General features: G+C 43.0%; 1 protein-coding gene across 4 annotated transcripts in view; it reads right to left on the bottom strand.

The window, feature by feature from the left end:
- Positions 1-14,048, bottom strand: part of SOCS6 (suppressor of cytokine signaling 6) — a 40,473-nt gene extending 26,425 nt beyond the window's left edge. The window contains exons 1-2 of one of the 4 annotated variants that reach the window (XM_070275055.1): positions 13,800-14,048; positions 8,352-8,538 (exon numbers count right to left, since the gene is read on the bottom strand). The gene's annotated coding sequence lies outside the window, so the exon portion shown is untranslated. Of the gene's footprint in view, positions 1-8,351; positions 8,539-12,685; positions 12,823-13,228; positions 13,424-13,799 lie in introns of those variants that run through there. The other 3 variants (XM_070275054.1, XM_005612937.4, XM_070275056.1) reach the window with 3 other exon arrangements.
- Positions 14,049-19,002: the final 4,954 nt, after the last annotated feature.

The raw sequence follows: 19,002 nt of genomic DNA, 5'->3' as shown, positions 1-19,002 counted from the left end.
ATACCAAGCGGGGTTTACTTCTGGCATGATGGAATGAGGGGGCTGATAAAAGCAACTAAAAAGCTGGCCAAACTGTCAAAAGCAACCATTCCACCACTATGGAGATAAACTAACAGCAAAAACAACTGAGAAACTTATTCATGAAAACCATTGAACTCTGGGATTTCATAAAAATTACAAACTTTTGTGCTCCAAAACACATCACTGAGAGAAAGAAAAGCTACAGACTGGGAGCAAAAATTTACATATCCTATATCTGAGAAAAGATTTGCACCCAGAATACATAAAGAACTCCCACAACTGAAAAATAGTACAATCTGATTTCTACAATGGTAAAAAGAGCCAAGTAAACCTTCTACTAAAATGGCTAAAAAGCACATGAAAAGGCACTTAATATTACTAGTCATTAGGAAAATATGAAATTGAAACGACAATGAGATACCACTACACACCCACTAGAATGACAAGACCCAGTGTTGGCAAGAATGTAGAGAAACTGGAACTCTCATACATTGCTGAAGGCAATGTAAAATGGGTTGGCTTTTAAACTCTTTTCTTTGTTCCTTATTGTGGGAAAAATGATTAAAATGCATGGCTAAATACAGATCATGAAGGTGCAGCCACTATGGAAAACAGTATGGAGATTCCTCAAAAAATTAAAAATAGAACTACCATACGATCCAGCCATCCCACTACTGGGTATTTATCCAAAGAGCTTGAAGTCAGCAATCCCAAAAGTCCTATGCACCGCAATGTTCACTGCGGCATTATTTACAATAGCCAAGACATGGAAGCAACCTAAGTGCCCATCAACAGACGAATGGATAAAGAAGATGTGGTACATATATACAAGGGAATACTACTCAGCTGTAAAACAGAACAAAATCATTCCATTTGCAATAACATGGATGGACCTTGAGAGAATTATGTTAAGTGAAAAAAGCCAGCTAGAGAAGGATAATCTGTGTATGACTCCACTCATATGAGGAATTTAAAATTATGGACTAAGAACAGTTTAGTGGATACCAGGGAAAGGTGGGGTGGGGGGTGAGCACAAAGGGTGAAGTGGTGCACCTACAACATGACTGACAAACATTAATGTACAACTGAAATTTCACAAGATTGTAACCTATCATTAACTCAATTAAAAAAACAAGAAAAAGAAAATAAATAAATAAATACAGATAATGAAAAGATCTGTGATAGGGCAGACACATTTCAGACCCCGAGACATCACTCTGTGTCAGTTCACACAGACCATGGACTTTCTTTCTTCTACAGCTGTATATTACTTGTGCCTGGACTTTTTATGCTTTTTGTGGTACCTCGAGAAACAGAAGTTTCTCATCTTACTTTAGTTGAATTTGTTAGTCTATTGTTTGCCTCTTCTATTGTCTCAAGAAGTCTTTCTGATACCAGAGCATATATTCTCCTGTATCTCCTATAGAAGTATCAAAGTTTTGCATTTCACATGTAAGTCCTTGATTAATCTAGTATTGATTTACGTATAAGGCAGGGATTAATTTGCATTTTTCCAGATAGATAACCAATGGGCCCAACATATTCACAGAAAAATACTGACAATCATAATAATCAAAGAAATACAAATTAAAATAGTAATGATTTTTCACAAGTCAAATCAGCAAAGATTTTCTAATGATGATATTCATTACTTGAAATGTCTTAATATAGTTGTAAAAAATAACATGCTATAGGCAACTCTTAAAAATATTCAGTCTTTGACCGAAAAATGCTATTTTTATAAATCTTAAAGAAATAACGTGAAACTAAAGCATAACAATGGCCCTTGTATTATTATATATGACAAAAAGTCACTTCAAATTTTAAAAATCAGAGACATTCTAATTTCCACAGTATGAGAACTGTAAACAAAATTCTGGCACATCTACACAATGGAAATTTAGGGAACCACTAAAACCGATATTTATACAGAGTTATAAATAACATGAGGGAAAAGTTCATATTGTTCATTTGTTAAATGCAAAAACACAGGAAACAAAAATCGTATGTAAAGCGTGGTCTTGATTACGTAGAAAGAATAGGGAGGAAAACCAGGCCAGAAAGAAACACAGCATAACTGTCAACTGGATTGCAGAAGTCTGATTTTCAATATTTATTTTCAAAATACTCTACAATAAACATGGAGAGTTTTTATAAGAATAAAGTCTGTGAGCCTGCTTTTTCTTAAGTTACTTTTTCAAAGGGACTGGCTGAGTAAATCCATCAGGTTAAAGCAAAATGCAAGGCCTTTTCTTGGCTTCCAGGTACACCATGACCGCCAAACAAAAAAATAAATCAACAGATAAGAATAGTGTATTATTTTTGTTTTATTAGAACCTAAACAGCCTCCTCCTTCTCCTCACTATACCCAAATAAATTTTGCAAATCTGACATTTCATTTTGTTTGGTGTATATGTAGTCAGGGACTGGCCTGAAATATTCAGTCTAAATGACTGAAGAGTAATAACCCCGCCAGCTTTTCAATGACCCTCTTCCCTCTATACTTAGTTGACACTGCATGATTAATCATAATAATTTCCTAGCATATACTCTCAATTCCCTTCCCGCACTGTCACTCTGAATAACTCTCTTGGCAAAACCACAACATTAGTTAAAGCCAATTCTGCCTACACCACGCCTGCTCCTTACAGGGGAAGGCGGCTGGAGGAACACACAACCACTCTGATTGGTCTCACTTATAGCTATGACCATGAACCTCAGATGGAGCCTTACCACCACCCAGAAATCAAGCCACATCTCCCTGGTCCCTTCACTCTCACTTTCCTTGCCGACCATTTCACATCTTTCCTCACAGCTATAACACTTACTCCCCCATCTTCCTATTTCACTGAGAAAATTAAATTAAAATCAGAAGAAAACTTCAGATTTCAACACTACATCTACCCACTTTCCATATTTACTTCCATCCAGTTACTCTACAGATCCATGCACCTTTCTAAAGGCACCACTCCACTTGCGTACTTGACCTCCTTCACTTCCCAACAATTTCCCTCTCTACTGGGTCACTCCTAAAAATGTCACTTCTCATAAACTTGTCTTGAGCACACTTTCCCCACCAGTGATGGTTCTCTCTCTTTAATCCCTTCTACAACAAAACACCTTGGGAGAATCATGCATACTTGCAGTCCACAATTCCCCCTCTCCCACTTTCTCTTAAACTCACACCAGAGGCCTGCTCTACCATTACACAGAAACTGCTCTTGTCAAGGTCACTAATGATGTCCACACTGCAAATCCAGCATCAATTCTCAGCGCTCATCTAAGATGCTCTATCAACAGCGCTGGACACAGCTGATCACTCCTTCTCATACTACTCTGCCTCCAGTCTCTTAATGTTGGAGTACCCCAGCACCCAGATGTTGCTCATTTCTTTTCCAGCTACACTTATGCCCTTCAATGACTTCACTCATCCTCATGCTTTAAATAACATCCATGTGTCATCCACTCTCAAATTTCTCTTAATTTAGCCTAGCTGTAGTCAATTCCCTGTCTTGACATCGCCACTTTGTGTCTTATAGATATCCGAGACTTAAATTCAAAACAAAACTTGGATTTCTTTCACGCCACCCCCAAACTTGCTCTACTTGCAGTCTTTCCCACTTTTGTTTATGGCTACTCCATTCTTCCAACTGCTCAGATCAAAAGCTGTGGAATCATCCATGACTCCTCTCATTCTCTCATACTCCACATCCAGTATGTCACAAGATCCCAATCTCAGCCATCTTCAAAATATACACAGAATCCCATCACTTTTTACCACCACACTGGTCCAAGCTACTGTCCTATCTCACCTGCATTACTGCAATAGCCTACTAATTAGTTTCCTTGATTTCTCCTTCGGCCCCCTACAGTCTTTTCTCAACATGGCACTGGTGCTCAGGGAACTAGCACAAATGCTGACACTGGCTGCTAATACTACCCTGACTAATAAAGTCCTTTATCTCTGGCCCAGGACTCTCATGTCTTCTGGCAGTAACCATGAAACTATTTCAGGCTAACTTAGCTTGCACATAGGGAAAAATCTCCAACTCTTCACAGTTCCTGACAACAACATGCAAATACAAATAAATTAAACATAGCAAATGTCGCAGAATTGCTTCGACTTCCTTTAGAGTCTCTAGATCTCAGCACAATAAGCTTTATTTTAGAAAGCAATATAAATATTTGCATGGCTACAAAGGTGGATAAAGAAATTTAAAGATAAGAAAAATGGACTTAAAGTTGCCATAAAATTTAAAATTTTATAAATTAAAAATAAACTTCTAATTACAGCAAAAGCTCTAATAAATTTTCAAGTGATTCATTCCCACTTTGTAGGCTACTGACACAAAAATATAGGGTAGCACTAAGTTTGCTGTGTGACACTGCGTGAATCTCCTGAGTCTCAGTGTTCCCATATAAAACAGAGAGGCTGATCTCTAAAGCATGTCCAGCTCTAAAACTACCTGATTCAATGAAAATAAAATATGCAGAAACTTAGAAATTTAACCTGCAGAGAAGATTTACGTGAATATTTATAAGCATCTTTTCCTAAAACTGTGTTCAATACATTCCTATTAAATTGAATATGAAACAAATGTTCATAAATTTAATCATTTGAAATGTTAATAGAGCTGGGTGATAAGGATTAATGAAATAAACCTACTCTTTAATTTTTTAATTCCGATTTTAACATGTTGGATTTAAAAAGTAGTACACTTATATACTAATTCATCACTGTCTTTATGTATATATGTATTAAATATCTAATGTATACATTTTTATACCTTTCTGAGCACTTACTAAGGTTTTAGCTAAAAACATGGCAAATTCCCTAAACAATCCTACCACTTTCACTGCCTATCAGCAAGTAGGACCTCACTGGTTAAACTACAGAGTAGATACTATCCTTTGAGAATTTTTGACAAACTACTAACAATTAAGTACGGTCCAAAGATCTGTTTTGGTTTTTATTCTGGAGCAGGGGTGCTATAGCAAATAGTACAATGATGAATTTCCTTCATTACTTTTCATTCTTCAAAATTTAAACTAATTTGTTTATACATAAAATCTCTTAAATATATTGAACTGCTAAAGCAAAAATTTTTAGCTTCTAAAAGCAACACGCACACAAAAACTGAAAAGTAATACAATTGCTTTGACGGCTCTCAGTGTTAAGTCTTAACACAAAAGCTCCAATTTAAAAAGCAATTTGTCAATTATTCAAATGCTGTCGCAGAGAACACATAAGATTTTTTCACTCAGTTTGCATTAGAGAATATGAGCTTTCAGTTAAAATAGTCTTTTCTTCATTTTCTTTAAGTACACCCAAATTAAGAATAGCAGATTTGGGATACAAAAAGTAATCCACATAAGATTTATTAAATGTATATTAACAGCAAACATAAACCTCATTCATTAAGCATTTAAGATAAAGGGGATCCTGCAGAGGGATAATTATTCAAATTAGTAATATACCCCTATTAAGCAAATCACACAAATCTTACAAAATGAAAAAGCTTATATGCATCGTAAAATAACAACTTAATTGTCAAAAGCAACTTACTATAGGTGGCTAAACATGGGATCTGTTGATGCTTTTAAAATAACCTAACTTAAAATAACTCATGTTACCCACTACAGATCAGCAGGCATTTCATAATTAAGTTACACAGAACTCAGTGACATAGAGGGGCTTCATGACAGCATTAACTGAAAACCTTTATTTAAAGAAAAATTACATGTGGGTTTCCCTCAGAGTAAAAGGCTTTAATATTCACTGATGATAGCAAAACAAACAAAAACTATTAAAAAAAACAAAGAAACTCTGGATGAGCCACTGATGAAACGTACTTCTTTATCTCCTCTATCCTCAAAAAACACAAGGACAACGAGAACTGGGAAGCAAACGACAGCAGATGAGAACAGTGTTAACTGGCTTAACCAGACTGGAGAAAGCTGAAATCCAAGCCTGTGGAAGGGAAGGCAACAAAAAGCAAGGCTAAGAAAAGGTATCACCAATTGGAAAGAAGAGTCAGATGCGATTTATTTTACAAAGTGGTAGGAGAACAGTTAGAAAACAAAACTCTTAGAATCAAAATTAAAAACTCATAGAAGAAAACCTGAGGAAATTTTCTCCCAAGAAAAGAAGCCCCCCAAAAAACTGACTTGAAAAATTGAGGAAAAAACTAAAAAAAATTAATATATCAATGCAGGGGGTCCAACATCCAACAAAGAAGAGCTTCAGCCAGGAAAAGAAAGAAAATGAAGGGGAAGAAATTTTAAAATTTTCCCAGAACTGAAGAACACAAGTTTACAGACTAAAAGGATCCATGAAATGCTCAGTACACCCAAAGAAGAAAAAATAATCATCAGGTACGTGAAATTTTAAAATTTAGGAGATAATACAAAGGTACTAGAAAGCTTCCAGAAAGAGAAAAAAATTACATGCAAATGATTGGGAAACAGATGGCAATCGACTTAATAGTAACACAGAAAGCTGGAAGCTGGTGGGGCAACGCCTTCAAAATTTCAAGAGAAAATTTACTTCCAGTATGGCACACATTTACAATCAGTGACTCTTCTTGTGCACCTCCACACTTCTCAGCATCCGTGCAGGGCCACATGACTGGTTCTGGCCAATGGACATTGAGCAAAAGTGACATGTGTCACCTCTGGCCAAATATTTAAGTGCCAGCTTGTGAGCTCTCAGCTCTCTTTTGCATTTACTGTAGTAACTTAGAGCCATGGAGTGATGTGCTGGGGAAGTGCAGGTGAAAGCAGACTGGATCCAAAGAAAGATGCCAGAGGAGCCTGCAGCAGGCCTGCAGCAGACTTGGCGAAAGCAAGAAATAACCCTTTATTTATGCACTGAGATTTCAAAGTTAATCTGTCACTGCAGCATAACCTGCTTTATCCTGACATTAGCATTAACCTAGAATTCTATACACAGACTATAAATCAAATATTTAGAATGTAGACATTTTCTGACATGCAAAGTCCCAAAAAGAAAAACACAAACTCTTCACCTTTCTAGGAGGTAAACTAAGAAAAAGAAAACAGGTAACTGCACTTAGGAAAGAGAAGAAAAGAATCTCTAGATGGATGCTATAGCCCCTGCTGTTCAGCCTGTTTGAGGCACTGTCCCTGCTGCCTATAGCTCTTCCCAATAAAATATGGGTCACCCTCCAAAAGCCGATTCAACTGTGAAATCCTCCATGAAGACACAAATTCAAACTCCTCAGCTCTCATAAGTAAATGAAACCATCTTGCATCAACGGCAAGAAGAGGTGCATACATCAGACTCCATTCTGAAATCTGCTAGTGATGAGGTATGTGACTTTGGGCAGCTTATGGAACCACTCTTAGTCTCCATTTTCTCATCACCTGGATAAGGACAAAGCTGGTCAATAATCAAAAAGATCTAATTCTAAAATGCAGTAATTCTGCAAATGTATAAAACCACTAAAATCCTAATATAATTCTATGTTTAGTACATGCTTACATATTCTGACAGACTGTGATATTTGGTAATAATGTTATTCTCTAAGTATATATGTATCTGTTACTTTAAAAGCAAAGTCAGGGGGCCGGCCCCCTGGCCAAGTCATTAAGTTCAAACACTCCGCTTCGATGGCCCAGGGTTTCACCGGTTCAGATCCTAGGCACCGCTCATCAAGCCATGCTGAGGCAGCATCCCACATAGCACAACCAGAGGCACTCACAACAAGAATACACACACAGCTATGTACTGGGGTGGGGTGGGGGGGCTTTGGGAAGAAGAAGAAAAAAAGAAAGAAGATTGGCAACAGATGTTAGCTCAGGTGCCAACCTTTAAAAAAAAAAAAGCAATGCCAATAGACAAAAATGACTATTGACCAAAGGATGACAATATTTCCTTTAAAAACCAAAATTAAACTTTAATAGCAAACACCTTCATAATTATAAACATTGAAAGGAAAATCAGATAAAGTAACAAGTCTACCAGTGAGAACTCATCTTCCTTTAAAAGCATATCAACCCTGTTGCTTCGCCCATCCAGCATGTCACTGGTGTGGCCAGAATAATGTCTATTATGACAAGTACAACCATAAGCAGCATCAAAGAAGAGGCTATCCAGACCACTTGGTGAATACTTTCTAAATAGTTCTAAAGAATAACATTAAACCCTTAAAACTGTTTTTGATGGAAATCTTATCTAATGGGAGCCACCTATTCCTCTGCCTTCTTAAAAGAGATACTTTAAACACAACCATGTATATTAAATATAATCTCAAGTGTCATTAAACTGCGGTATATAGACAGATGCCTCTTCCGATGACTGAATTTACCTGTTGGAAAATTTCAGGATGGCACAGCGACACCTTCACGGCTTCCTGATGCTCAGGTAACTGTCTGTCTCCCAGGCCTTCAGAGCACTTCGGTCTTCTCTTCTTTCTCCTCTATTACTCAAGAGTCTGCTCCCAGGGACAATGGAATAGTCACCGTGCCCCAAACATAGTGTCCAAGTGTGGTGCCCTTTTAATAATTTTAAGAAAAAATTTCAGTGTGACGGCTGTTAAGAGTGACAAAATAACATTAAAACAAACAGTATGAAAACAAGAGGGCAGGGCCTTGCAGAAGGTCAAGTGAAGCACCTTTTCTGTTCCAGATCTCCCACCAACCAACTGCAACGAGCCAGCACCAAGAATCCAGTCGCTGCTCACACTGCAGCCATCGCAATCCTCACAATTCTAGCAGCCCCACCGTTAACACTTCCATAGACTCCCATTCTCCTTCCTCTTGTATTCCCGTTTTCCTTGTCCCTTTGGTCTCTCACCCTTTCCCCATACAGGGCTTCCTAAACAAGAACAACCAAGTCTTACATACACGCTGCTGACTGACCAGAATACTCTTTTCAACTAATCACAGTGTATTTTAAACTAATTATTACTATTAGCACTTGATATATTCCAGGTACTGAACTCATACATTTACATGCATTATCTTATTAAATTTTCACACCAATGTTGAGAAAGACACTATTATTATTTTATAGATAAGGCAAATAAGACAGTTTATTCTACAAACCTACCCTACAAAATCACAGTGCTGAACTTCAAACCTAGATTTGCATCCCTAGGAAAGACTGCCTTCACCAGTTGTGATGGGAGTCACCCAGGTCTCTGGCTTGTCTAACTTCAAATGAGTTTTTCCTTCCTGCTTAATTCTACATCAGATAACCAAGGATGCCAGAAGGTCCCAGAGAACTGAGGTTTTTACCTTACTAAGCTATGTAAGCTAACATCAAGGGAAATGTGCTTTCGAGTAGCTACTCTCCACACACTATTAATAACTACACTTCCAGAGGTGATGAAGGCCCGTGCATCTTTGCGGTCAGCCAGTTGGGTATGTGTGTGAACTCAGATACACGTTATGGCCCTACAGGTAGAGACAATTCTCTCTCTGTGGTGCTATTTGGGCCGTGCAGTACAAGAACTTTGGCCTTATTAGTGCTAATAATTTATTCAGCTGAGCAGATCAGCTCCGATAGGGATAACTAAGCAACGGATTTCTAAGATCTACACAGCATATCTTTGTCTTTAATGTGTAGATAACGATGTAAAAACTACAAGCACTTTCTGTACACCACATCCCTACTCAGTGATCAGGCCCCCATGGGAATGTTAGGGAGAAGAAAGAGAAAGACCACAGACCACACCCTGCCCACATGAAACTTATGTGGGGAGATAGACGAGAAACAAGTAAACAATTACAGACTGTAATAAATGTTATGATGGAAACATACAAATTGATAAGACGGGATTACTGAAGGAGCTATAAGGAAGACTAGTCAGGCAAGGCTTCTCTGAGGTGGTGACCCTGGGCATTAAGATCTGAGAATGAACCAACCAGACAAGGAGCTACTGAAGAACATTCTAGGCAAATAGAACTACTGTGTCAAAGATGAGGAAGCCAGAAGCAGCCTGGGATGCTGAGGAACAGAAAGGCTGGAGCATAACTCTCTGGTAAGGCAGAGAGATGGCTGTTCAAGACCAGCTGAAGAACTAGGCAGCAATCTTGAGGCCAACGGTAAAGACTCTGGATTTTACTTCAAACAAAACATATACTCAACATAACTGTCAGATGGACTATTATCCCCTCTTTAGCTGCACATGAGGAACAGGACTCAAAGGGAATCTAAAATGTGTTCAAGGTCACATACTAGTAAGATACACTCTTTCCTAAAGATCTAACACCTCCAAAACGTCCTCTGCGTGCAATGTGAGAAGTGAAATCTTAAATGACTTTATCTAAGTATGTCTATTCTTGAAACAGCCAACTAAAAACAACTGTCTCAACTAAGTAAAATTTAATGTTCGTATGGATCATCAAAGACCTTGAAGTCAGTCGACAGTAAAACGTGCCGTCAGTTCTAAAGCCTTCGCCACTTAGTAGCTAAACCAACATGCGGTACATAAGAAATTAACCACAATAAAATTAATGACAATCTCACTCCCAATTTAAAACATGTCCCACCACTGTTTCTGTTTTTACTACCTGGTCAATTCTTTCGATCAATCTAGTCATACAAGAAAATTCCCCCTTTTATGACATATATTAGTATTATAAATTTCTCCCTAGTAAAAGGAATAATTTTACAAAAGTACTCAGGCACCACAGATGTGCCATTTTCAAAATTGGAAGTTAGGGATGAGGACAAGAGAACTAAATTAGACAATCTTCACTTTCCATAAAAGATGCAACAAACAGAAAACAGCAAAAGATGATCTTAGCTGTAGGTCGCTTACCTGCCTACACTTATTAAGACAGTCACCATCTTACCGACAGGGATAGTTCTGAGAAATGCGTCCTTAGGCAATTTCGTCGTTGTGCGAACACCATAGAGTATACTTACACAATCCTAGATGGTACAGCCTACTACACACCTAGGCTATATGGTACTAATCTAATGGGACCACTGTCGTACACACGGTCAATCGCTGCCTGAAATGTCTTTCTGTGGTGCCTGACTGTATACACATCCATTAGTTATACGACCTCATAAATAACATGGAGTATTTGACTACAAACTTCAACATATTTCTGTGCTGTGTGTATCAACCCATTTGACGTTTCTGCATATTTTTCAGAGAACAATAACAGTAATTGCCACCAATTCAGAAAAGGATGTAACATTTTCTTTCCTGGGAGTATATTATGACTTTTAAACAAGATCACACAATTACTGCTATGAGCAAAATAAAACATACTACTAGTAACAAAAGTTTCCTGAAAACTGACCAAAATGGAGAAAACTACCAGAACTTTCTCTGAGTAGTGAAGTTACATAATGAGGCAGACTTAAGATACTTGCTTCCCTTCCCTAAAAAGAGAGCCACGCAAAGAACGTGCAGGACCACAAAATGACTCGGAATCCAGTCAGGGCAGCAGCAGAGCTTTTCCTCCCAGCCCCTGGTCAGTGGCACCCAACCCCTCCTCTGCCGTTCCCTGCAAGGTGCTGCTAAGGGAAGGCGCCAGGTGACACCTGAGGGTGTGCCCCTGGGTCCTGTGGAGGCCATGCTTAAGGCCTGCCTATCTTCCCACTAAAAGAAGTGGAAATGGGCAGTGCCAGGGACTTCCCACCAATTCAGAAGATTCTAAAGATCATCATAAAGGGAAACACTGTTTCAAAAGAGATGCTGAAGGGAGTCCTAAAACGGTAAAGGTTCAGGTGAATATCCTGGCTGATCTTTACCCAGACCAAACAGTGGAAAGCACTTGCCAAACCCCAGATAATGTTCTTCTTTACGAACTCCACGGTCAATGGGCCAGCTTCCCCAAAGGCAACAAGAAAACATGAGGGAGGGTGCTGGAACCAAAGGGTTGAGGCCACATTTTGTCTAGAGCTGGGACAGACCCTGACACTCACCATATCCACGCTAGGTGACACAGGACAGAGGCGAAATTAGCACAGGGCAAGTATCACAGGCTACTTCAAATGGTTTTCTCTGTGCAACTTGGTAAATAACTCCGACTCTCCACAGCACTAAATATTCCTTCTAAAATTCATTCATTCAAGTAAGCTAAGTGGATTTCATGTTGTGGCAGTTGGGACGTTAAAAAAAACGTCAAATTAAATTAATGCCTACTATGGTTGAGAAGACGCGACGATATTTCATCCTGAAGTAGATGCCTGTTTACTCTTGTTTGATTACAAATATATCTTTATTCCCAGGAACACAGTCAATTAAAAACGTACTTGGGAAACGTTTTGCGTCTCATTCACGTTATCGTCGTGATTACTATGTTCTCCGTCTTCATACACAGCAGCATATCGCCCTAGCAGGGGTAGACGTTCAACAAACATTTGTAGAACTGAATCCTACATTATGCATGTCATTCCTGGGAACCTGAGTTCCACCACATATCCCTACCTGGCCCTTAATTCCAAAACGTGGGAATGGGGACCCCAAGTTTCACATTCCGACTCAATGGTAAGGTGGCATACAGATCACTGCACACATTCCAAGTTTTGCGCCAGGACCTGCCACCGAGAAATGTCACTAGCTCTGCTACATGACGAGCCACCATGGTGTCCCTGAAGTTGCCAACTCCTGAAGCAAATTAAACATCAAGGCCCGTGTCGGTCGCAGGGGCAGCGCGAAACCCACAATGCCCTCACCCATGGAAGGACGTGAACAGCCAGAAGCGCCTTCACCGGGAGCGAGCCAGGCTCCCGGCCCCCCGCGACCTCCCGGGTCGGCGGCGGCCCGACGCGGCCTGGGCCCTCCCGAGCGCGCCCTCCGGCCCCGGCCCCGAGCGCCGAGCCCGAGGAGGGGCCGAGTGGCCAGGCGGTGAGCCGAGGAGACGCGCAGGCCCCGCGCCGCCGCCCCAGGCCTCGCCGAGCCCCGGCCTCTCCCCGGCGGGCCGCGGGCAACAAAGGCGGCGGCCGGGCGCGGCGCGCGGCGGCCCGGAGGCCGAGGGGTCGGGCGGGCGCGCGGCGGAAGCAGGCCTCGGCCCTCCCCGGCCCGGCCCCCGGCCCCCGCCCGCGCCCGCGCCCCGCCGGACCCTCGGCTGCAGGGGCGCCGGGCGGCCTCCGGGCCCCCGCGCGGGACCCGCCTCCGCTGCTCGAGGCACCGGGCCCCCGCGGCCAGTTCCCCGGGAGGCGGAGGCGCGGGAGGCCGAGCGCAGCCCCGGCCCCCGCCTCGGCCCCGCAGACGCTCACCGGCGGCGGCCCGCTCCGCTTCCTCGCCCAGCGCCGGCGCGACTGCGGCGCGCGGCCCTCCTCTCCCGCAACTCCTCCTCCCGCCTCCTTCCTCCTCCTCTTCCTCCTCCTCCTGCTCCAGGAGGGGCGCGCCGCCGCGCCTCGGCCGCGGGGGGAGCGGCTGCCGACGAGCCGCGCGGCCCGCCCGCGCCCACCACTCGGCCCGCGGCGCCGGCGGGGCCCCGGGCGGGGGCGCGCGGGGGGCGTGGGGGGGAGGGGGCCCCCGGGCGCGGGGGGCGGGCCGCGCAGGGGCGCGCGGGGGCGGGGGCGCGCCGGGTCGGGGCGCGCGGAGGTCTGCGGCCGCGGCGGCGAGGGGCGCAGGCGGGGTGTTCGGGCGTTGGATAGGGGTCCGGGCCCGGCGCCCCTCCGCCCGAGCCCGCGGCCGGCCGCGCCTCGGGGCTGGTGCTCCGTCTTGTGCTTCTGTCTTCGGGTGGCCCCGGCTAACGCGGGGAGGAATATCTCGGCCCCCGGCACCGCCGCCCCCCTCCCCGTGCGGCCGGGCGGCGGCCCCACACGGCCCGGGGCCGCTCACCTGGCGCGGGGACCCCCTGCCTCCTCCCCGCAGGGAGGGCGAGACCGAGGACCGCGAGCACCCCCGCCGGAGCGGGGGCCCAGCGGGGAGGCCCTTCCCCACGCTTCCTCTAGCTTGATCGTAAAATCGGCTTGTTAGAAGAAAACTTATTTGTTTCAAGCCATCTACTTTCCATCTAGTCCTTTTTAGTGGGGTTTTATCCGAGTAACAGTTCACTATTGTTCGTGCCGCTGAATTCTAAGGTAGTGTGATGCAAAGTTGCGTGTTGGGGACTTGACTCATTTCTTTGGAAATTGGCTGAATGTGCTGCTAACGTATAGCAAATTTGATTTTTGTCAGAATCAAGGGGAAAATGTTTGTCTTTGGGTAAAAAGCGATTAAAGATAACTATCATTAAAATCTAACAAGAATTATTGTTGACTGTAAAAGTTGTTTTTTGAATAGTATAGTCGTTTTAAAAAGGAACCCAGGGGGCCAGCCTGTGGCTGAGTGGTTAAGTTCCTGCGTTCCCCTTTGTTGGCTTGGGTTAACCGCTTAGGACCTGGGCGCCACTCTGCACACTGCTCATCGAGCCATGCCGTGGCACATCCCACATGGAGGAACTAGAATGACCTGCAGCTAGGATATACAACTATGTACTGGGGCTTTGGGAGGACAAAAAAAGAAAAGAGGAAGATTGGCAACGGATGTTAGCTCAGGGCTAATCTTCACCCCCCCCCCCCCCGCCAAAAAAAGGAACCAAAAAAATAAGGCTAGGGAAAAAATAAAAAAAAGAAAGCTGTTTGATTGTGAATTTCTATCTCAATAAAGCTGTTAAAAAAATAATTGATTTTAATTCGTATAAAAGTCTGATGTACAATACTCAGCTAAGAAAAAAGCTCATCTAAAGAAAAAATGTAGATTAATAATTTAAAAATTGGATTCCGGTGATTCCATAGGTTTTTATGCCTGAGTATAGTTTATGTAAGGTTGATGTCATTTCTTGTGTGTGATTCTCCAGACCACGGCTGTCTTAAGTTCCTATTCGAATTTATCAGTACACCCCTATCATTATTGTTAACCTGATTTAAATGCAACCCGGTTCTCAAATATCTAATCGTAGTGAATGTAGAGTGAGAGAGAATGGTCAGAGAGGTTAGTAGTAATAACAAGGAGTAATCAGAAAAGAAGCAAACTTTTCAACCCCTCCCCCCTTGTGTTGACCCCCCTCAGAGGAGAATTCAAGGGATAGGTTGGCGCGTCAGGGCCAGGTGTCTCCTCACCTGACCTCAAGCAGAGTGGGAGCTGGAGGCTGTGCAGTGGGGCTGCTGAGCTCTAAGCAGCACTGGGCTGAGCTGACTCCTCCAGGAGACACCACCAAGCCCCTGGGCTTCTGAGTCTGGCAGAGCTGGTCTGGCATCTCAGCTTTGACAATTCATATTATTGTGTGACCTTAAGGAAGTTTCTCTGTTGTAACATCAGTTTCTACTTTTGTGAAAGGGAGACGGGTGGGAGAGTGGGTTTTGATCCTAACTATATCAAATAGTTGTGAATATTACATGAAATAATACAAGAAAACCACTTCACTTGGTGCCTGGTCCATAATGATTATTACTAGGTAATGTATATTTCATGGGCCAGACACTGCATTAAGCCCTTTTGTATATATTATCTCTTTTAGTTTTAGCAATAATCTATCTATAAGGTCAGTATTATCATCATCCCCATATTACAGACGAGGAATAAGTAGGAAATAACTTTCCCAAAGTCACACAGCTACTATGAGGCTGAGCTGCAATTCAGACGTAAGTCTCTCTGACTCCAGAATATGAGCTCTGAACCACTAAATTAAAATAATAGTGATAACAATATTAATAATCCAGCAGCAACTTTAGTGCAGAGATACTAGTGGCTAAATATACTATTAAAATCTCCATTCTTGGCTGAATTCCAAACACTTCTTGGCTGTAGGCAGGTGTTGTCTTCGTGGCTGTCCGTCATCCAACCCTTCCCTCTATCAGCAATTCAGTCTCCCTTTGGGGGAAATCTTATCTTTGCTCTGCTATACCCAGCCAACCTGAGAGGTGTGCCCAGGACTGACTGCTAATTAGCCTCTTGCCCAGGACTCTGACCCTTGAGCTAGAGATACAAACAAAGAGGGTGCATGACAGAGGAAGGGGATCGGATCCACCCTAGTGGGGTACCTGGAGCAGATGGTTCCTGGTGCCAGCCCCTGATAGCCTTCTAATAAATGCCTGTTTTGCTCAAGATAACCAATTTCTGTTGTTTGCAACCACAAACACTGTCTGATAGATACACTTGCTAAAAGATGGTGATGGCAAAGAGTCCCGCTGAAAGTCTAGCCTCTTAACAGGGGCGGGGAGCCTAGTTCACCTCATCCTCCTAAAGTCACAGCTTACAGAAACAGAGGGACCTTTATTGATCATCCTCAACATCCTCATTTTACAGAGGACGAGACAGACTCTGAAAGATCATATGACCTGCCCGAGGTGACAGAGTGAAAAAGAGCTGAGTCATGACTTGAACTGCTGTCTCTCAATTCCAAGACTGGTTTGATATCTAGTATTAAACGTGGTCCCTTCTTCCAGAAGGGGAAAATAGAGGAGCCCAGACTTGAGAAAATTGGGAGGAAGCAGGATGGGATACAGTAGGGAGCTTTCCAACCTCATCCTGACATTTCAGTTACATCCTCAGTGTGAAAAGCACCCTCTGGGCCCCTGGGGGAAAGCTGCCCAGTTGAGGAAAATTCCACACTCTCCACTTCCTATGGCCTTTCTGCTGCCTCCTGCCTTTCTGTCTTTGAGGATCACGAGCTATCCTCCACTCCTGCAAAGAGCCCTGTTTGGTACTTGTACAGGGTTCAAGAGTGTTCCCCCAGAGACTCATGTCCTTCCCGGAACCGCAGAATGTGACCTTGTTTGGAAGTGGGGTCTTTGCAGATGTAGTTAAGTTGGTATGAGGGCATCCTGGAATATGTTTGGACCTTAAGCCAATATGATTGGTGTCTTTATAAGAGGAGAAGAGACACAGAGATGGACAAGCAGAGGGAAGGCCATGTAGAGACATACAGGGAGAACGCCAGGAAGGCAGAGATGGCTGTGATGTGTCCACAGGGCAAGGAATGCCAACGACTGCCGCCAACATCTGAAGCCAGAAAGAGGCGAGGAAGGGCCCTCCCCTAGAGGCTTCAGTGAGAGCGTGGCCCTGCCGACACCTTGATTTTGTACTTCTAGCCTCCAGAACCATGACAGAATACATTTCTATTGTGTGAAGCACTCAGTTTGTGATGCTTTGTTGTGGCAGCCCTAGGGAACTAACACAGTTACTCCTAGGCCTGCCCGCCCCTCCACTCCCACCTCGTGGGCCTGTTCTCTGTAGTGAAGTCACTCCAGTCTCCTCCCAATCAAAGATTCTCTGTGCAGAGTTTTCCAATTACTAGTGTGACCACTGGCCCCAGTTTGCTCAGGACAGTACCAGGTTATAACTGTTCTTCTGGCACAAATGTTAACAGTGCCTCCTTTTATTTCAAAATTGTGCCAATTCAGATAATAAATTCTGTGTTCTCCCTGCCTTCCACCTAGAGTGTAAAATAGTGACTCAGTTACCTGGCATTCCAAGCTCTCTGAGAGTGGGACCCAACCTACTTCTCCAGCCTCACATCCACTGTTTCCTTATATCATGCTTTGCTGGGCCAAGCTGGGTGTCTCCATCTCCAGACAGTCCCAGCCCTGTGCCTTAACTCATGCTTTTCTCTCTCACTGGAGCATTCTTCCGTCTCACCTCCCACCTTTGAGTACTTCTATATGTTGAAAATCTTACCCAGTGCCGGTCAAGGTTCAGATCCACCCTGTCAGAAATGATGTCATCCTATTTAGGAACCCCACGTTGGGTTCAACCTCTTTTAGAGCGCAGTTCACACTCTACCCTGAACGGTAACAATTCTCACTCTCCTCCGAACGCAGATGCTTTGTCTTATTCATCTTAATATTGAGTGTACTAGTGCCTTGAATGAAGGTTTTTTCACACTATAGGGACTCAAAAAATGTTTGATGAATAAATACAAATATTCCATTCCTCTCTCCATCTATTTAGAATAGCCTGGTGGTGATAAATGGGCTTTCAAAAGCCTTTTATAGATCCACTTCAAGATATCGGGGTGGCTGCTTTGTCCTTTGGGAAGTGACAAATACCTGCTTTCCAGAGCATAATTATTAAGGGAAAATGTGCTATTTCCATCAGCAGCTAAATTCTGCAAGCTGGGAGCATACTTAAGTCAAAGGAATGAGGCCTGCCTCCCAGAACAGTGGGTCTGGAGGGGCTTTAAAGGCTGGAAGAAAGTTTGTAGGTATCTGATTGTTTAGTCAGAAAGTAGCACTTCAGCAAAATATTGCTCCTACATGATAAGAGTCCCTGGTACTTCAGGCTCAGCTTAACATTATCCTCTGTTTCAGATCAAAGACTCCTATTTGTAGACAATTAAAAGAAAAACCTCACTTTTGCCTGCCTTCTCCACTTCCAGGATCCAGGGCCCCAATGACTGCTTAGGAGTCTTTCACTATGCAAGGTAACCCTATTGATTTAGTGCAAAAAAATCTAGCAAATACCCATTATTGCGAGGTATCAATGGCATTTATTTGCCTCTTGTGGAAACTTAGAAGGTATGTCCTATAGTAGAGAATAACTCCGTATACAATCCCCTCACAACACCCTTAACCCAACAATGGAAGAATGTATCGGAATTTTTCCCCACAAAAGGCAGAGCCAGAAACCCTATGGCCAGCGCAGGGCTGCAGGGTCATCTTGAACTGCCATCATGACTTCCCCTCCGAGTGACACGGCTAGCTGAGTAGAATCCAGTTTCTTAAAGAATCCCTTCTCTATAACCAAATGGACTAAGTTGTTAGCTCACTGAATTCAAAAGCTGGAAGTCCATAGTAGGGTCAGCATTTCCAGAAAGGTGAGCTTCCACTCATGTTTGTGATTCTAAAGCACTAGGAAGCCCTGACAATCCATACAAAAAGAAAAAATACTGCACCTCCTATGACACTAACTAAAATTCTATACTACAGCTTTGTTCCTTTAGATTTGGAGTTATTAAAGTATGAATACCTCCCTAGAAGCAATGGCACTCTTAGATGTCCTCAGTGTTTATTACCCTGTGATCTATATATTACTGTCATGTTGTTATTTGATTCTTGCATCA

Source organism: Equus caballus, chromosome 8 (genome assembly GCF_041296265.1).
Source record: "Equus caballus isolate H_3958 breed thoroughbred chromosome 8, TB-T2T, whole genome shotgun sequence".
Lineage (NCBI taxonomy): Eukaryota > Metazoa > Chordata > Mammalia > Perissodactyla > Equidae > Equus > Equus caballus.
Note: the sequence above shows the minus strand (reverse complement) of the source record. Positions and strands in the feature narration are given on the sequence as shown.